The sequence below is a fragment of the Drosophila teissieri genome, unplaced genomic scaffold (genome assembly GCF_016746235.2).
Source record: "Drosophila teissieri strain GT53w unplaced genomic scaffold, Prin_Dtei_1.1 Segkk31_quiver_pilon_scaf, whole genome shotgun sequence".
Lineage (NCBI taxonomy): Eukaryota > Metazoa > Arthropoda > Insecta > Diptera > Drosophilidae > Drosophila > Drosophila teissieri.
In genome coordinates this window covers 148,338-153,099 of record NW_025224998.1, presented here as the reverse complement: position 1 = coordinate 153,099, position 4,762 = coordinate 148,338, and the positions used below count along the sequence as shown (strand labels likewise).

The window sequence follows — 4,762 nt, the reverse complement described above, 5'->3', positions numbered from 1 at the left end:
CGTTCAGTCGCGGCAGGAGGACTCCCTCAGGCACTCGAGATCGCGCATCAACGCCTATCGCGCCCTGGCCAGTCCCAGCTTGATAGCACTCTCCTCCAAGGACCCCATCCTCACGGCCTTCGAGCTGTCCTGGGAGCTGCGCCGGCTCAGCTTTCTCGAGCACGAATTTAAGGTGGGTCATGGCACCATGGCACCATGGCACCTGAGTTACACATATCTCATTCCACATTGCCCCGCAGAACGAGTACCAGGAGCTGCGCAAGCAGTGCCAGGACTTCGCCACCGCCCTGCTGGACCACACTCGCACCTCCCACGAGCTGGAGATCCTGCTCAACCACGATCCCACCGGTCCGGTTTACGAGCACGGCGAACGCATGCATTTAAACCGCCTGAAGCTGGCCATTAAGCTGCGCCAAAAGAAGGTGGGTGCACCGTATAATAGTCCAAAAATTACATATAAAAAGGGTTATCCCATTTAGTTCGTGGCTCACTCGAATGTTCAACAATTGCTGGCAAGCATTTGGTACGAAGGATTGCCCGGATTCCGGAGGAAGAACATGGCCCTGCAGGCTGTGGACATCATCAGGATCGGCATCATGTTCCCCATCTTCTCGCTGGCCTACATCCTGGCACCCTACTCCAGCATTGGCCAAACAATGCGGAAGCCCTTCATCAAGTTCATCTGCCACAGCGCCTCGTACTTCACCTTTCTATGTAAGCACAGCTTACTCAAACAAATTTAGTTAATATTATACAATCATTTTAAGGGATAAAATGTAACCAACTTTATTTGATTTAACTTGATTTTCCCAGTTCTTTTGATGTTGGCTTCTCAGCGGATTGAGACCTTCATTGGAGGCTGGTTCTTTGCCGATTCCTCAGGAATGCTCAACACGATGGAGGAGCTGCCCACGAAGCGAGGTGCCAAGCCCACCTTCATTGAGTGGCTAATCCTGGCCTGGGTGAGCGGCCTCATTTGGAGCGAGGTGAAGCAACTGTGGGACGTTGGTCTGCAGGAGTATCTCAACGACATGTGGAATGTGATCGACTTTGTCACGAACTCCCTATATGTGGCCACAGTGGCTTTGCGGGTTGTGTCCTTTTTCCAGGTAAACGTTAAAAGTAAAATGCATCGAATTCCATTCTAATTAATAGAAACGTTGTCGTTAGGTCCAAAAAGAGATGATTTACAACTCGCATGCCACGGATCTGCCGAGGGAGCGGTGGGACGCCTGGGACCCGATGCTGATATCGGAGGGTCTATTCAGTGCAGCGAACATTTTCAGTAGCCTCAAGCTGGTTTATATATTCTCGGTGAATCCGCATCTGGGGCCACTGCAGGTGTCCGCTGTCCCGGATGGTGATGGACATCATGAAGTTCTTCTTTCTTTATGTCCTGGCCTCTTCGCGTTTGCAGTGTCTTAACCATTACTGTGGTGAGCAAATACAATGTTAATAGTGTAATGTATTCAAAAACACTTCCTTGAGAATGCTATTAGTAAGCAAGAATAATATTGATGTATCGTTAGCGTCAAATGTTCCTGATCAAGAATAGACTTTTATCTTAATAAATCGTGATTAAGTTCGTATAATGCTAGATTAAACTTAAAAATTTTAAGGTACTATGCCGATCTGGAGAAGAAACGTTGTCCTGAAGTTTCGGCCCATGAGTGCTCTTCTTAACATGAATGGAACCAATGATCCGAATGCCTGCATTGTTGGCGCAGATTTTCCAAGTAACTAATAAACTAACCACCTACAAATATTAGGGTGCTAATAGATACTTTCCTTTAGCTTATTCGAAACCACACAAACCCTCTTCTGGTGTCTTCGGCCTGATAATTTGGACAGCTTTGAGTTGGATGGATCAAGATCTTCACCAGATTCTGGGCATGCTGATGTTTGGAACTTACTCGGTTATAAATATTGTGGTGCTGCTTAACCTTCTCATTGCCATGAGAATCATTCGTATCAACTTATTTCGGTGGATATATTCACTAGTCAATCCATCAAAAATGATCAACTGATGTACGCTTTTGATTTCTAAAGGAACGTGCTGATGTGGAGTGGAAGTTTGCTCGCTCGAAGCTCTGGATAAGCTACTTCGAGGAGGGCGGAACCTGTCCACCACCTTTCAACATCATACCCACTCCAAAGTCCATTTGGTACGCCATTAAGTGGATGCGTCGCGTCTTCTGCAGCGGATCCTCTGCCGCTCGACGGGAACACCTAAAGACAATACGAGTAAGTGAACTTATTTATTTCTTATATCCTTCTTCTCTCATATATCCTTCTTGAATCTCCTACAGCGCAAGGCGCAGCAGGCTAGCGACCGGGACTTTAAGTACCAGCAGATAATGCGCAATTTTGGTAAGACGGTATGTAACTGTGGAGCAGCGGAAGGCCGAGTCCCAGGGAGTCACCGAGGACGACGTAAACGAGATCAAGCAGGATATATCCGCCTTCCGGTGCGAGCTGGTGGAAATACTCAAGAACAGCGGAATGGATACGAATGTGACGGCGGACACGGAGGTGGTAAGCTCAAAGAATCTCTGAAAGATTGCTAACAACCCTCTATTTGAATGGGTTTTCTATCGGCCCACAGGAGGTGTGGCAAGAAAACCGCCAGAAGGAGCGTCGCCTGATGAAGGGATTCAATATCGCACCGCCTGGCTCTACGGGATCACTGGCTCCTGTTGCCGAGTTCTCCACATCGCTGGACAACTATGATAACCAACACGAGATCCTCAGCTCCACACTGTCCACCCTCTTTACGCCGAACTTTATGCACAAGCGCCAGCAAAGTCAGCCGGTGGATCCGATCCCCGACCACGCCCACAGCCCCCCAGGGAACTCAGGGGGCGGCAATGACCGCCACAGCCAGGTCACCAAGTACAACAAGTCCGCCCTGAAGCCGTACAACAAGCGCATCGCTGGACACAAAAAGCGATGGGGTATGTGAATATAGTGTGCAATTATCCTTAGTAAGTTTAAATGCTTGCTTTAATACTAATAGTTGTTACATAGTGTGTAAGTCAAGGCTCGTTATAAGTCAAGGCTCGTTTTGCTCAAACAATTATTTATTTGCAGGCACCTTAATTGAAGCAGCCAAAGTTGGCAACGTGAGCAAAATGCTGGGTCGTTCGAAGTCCGAGGACTCGGTGTGCAACTCCTCGCACACATCAACGCCAGTTCACGGGCAGATGCGGGTAACCTACGCCCAGAACTCGCCCCAGCAGGGATATGGTTACCATGGAGAGACCAGTTCCACGGCCACATCCACACCAACTCCCACGATTTCGGTGGTTAGCAATTCGCCAGCAGCCCACTCGGGAGTGGGATCGCATTTCTTTCACACAACAAGTGGTAGGGGAAGATTTGAAGTGTATGCCAGGATCATCATGATTATTTATTGGTATTTTAATTCAGGTCTCACTGCCATTGCCGCCCTGAAGCGAAAGCGCAAAAAGTTCTCATCGAGCAAGAATATCTGTCCGGTTACCGAATCCGTGGCAGCGGCCAACGCGGCTGAGATACTAAACGATAAGGTGAGCTGCTCAGTCTGAAAATGAGCTACTAAGTTACTAAGCTAGTTCCCCCGTTCAGACCCTTAAGCGGGTGTCCAGCTATCCTGCAGCCGAGGCTGGAGTGCAGCACAATCCGGCCCAGTTGGTCAAGCCGCGGCGACATGAGCAAACGCAGAGTCAGCACGATTCGGTGGAGACCAACTCGACCTTCACGCTGTCCATTGATCCATCCAATACGTCAGTGAACTCCAGGGAACCGCTGATCAGCACCAGTTGTGTTTCGACCACGGGAGCCATTGGTTGAGGGAATTTGTGGAATGGGATGGAGGCCAGAGATACCAAAGACGAAGCAGCTAAACTACTTAAACGGCGCACCTGAAGCAGACACTTACATACATAGATACTATGCAGATACACTTTGTTGACATTTTTGATATGAAAACATCACGAGTGTGCGTGTGCAGCTAAACTTACTGAAGAAGCTATACTTAGACTAACTCAGCCTAGATCTTAAATTACCTCACCATGTTAAGTTATAGACACCATTCAGATGAATAGCACACACCACTCAATAACTGTTAGCCAACACTGGCCACCCAGAAACAACTACTCAGCACTACTGAAACGATATGTCCTATACCTCAATCTATAATATAGATTCTATATCCATCAAACTTATTTACAAAACATTGTCTATGCATCGGTCTATAATTCGGTCAAACTTGCAGCTACGAACCAAAATGATTAGAACATCCTTATGAGAACTGCACGATATAGACGTCCGAGGTTTACATTTACAAGAAAATACTTTAAATAGTAATGTCAAAGCTTCTTTGCATCCAGATTTCCTCCTCAACCTGAACCATGAAGCACACATATCATGCAAGCGCTTTAAATAGATACCTTTTACACCGAAAACAAAGAATAGATCCAATAAAATCCTTTATTAAATACATATACGAATACGAAATACTAAACTATCCCATATCGATGTTGAACGTTGCCTTAGCATGAAACATATTTTTATACACATAAGTTTGGATGAACATTGAACATTGAATAACTGAAACTACTATATCCGCAATGACAAAAGCGCTGTGTATTGTTGATTTGAGAGAAAGGATTTTGAAACCAAGGATTGTTGTTGTTCCAGCAAGCAAGCAAGTAAGCAGAAAAGCAAAGCAAAGCCAAGCAAAGCAAAAGCAAGCGCAAAGCAAAACAAGTAAATAAATCAA

General features: G+C 46.5%; 1 pseudogene; it reads left to right on the top strand.

Annotated features, from left to right (window-relative positions):
- Positions 1-7: 7 nt before the first annotated feature.
- Positions 8-3,831, top strand: LOC122625632 (annotated as a pseudogene).
- Positions 3,832-4,762: the final 931 nt, after the last annotated feature.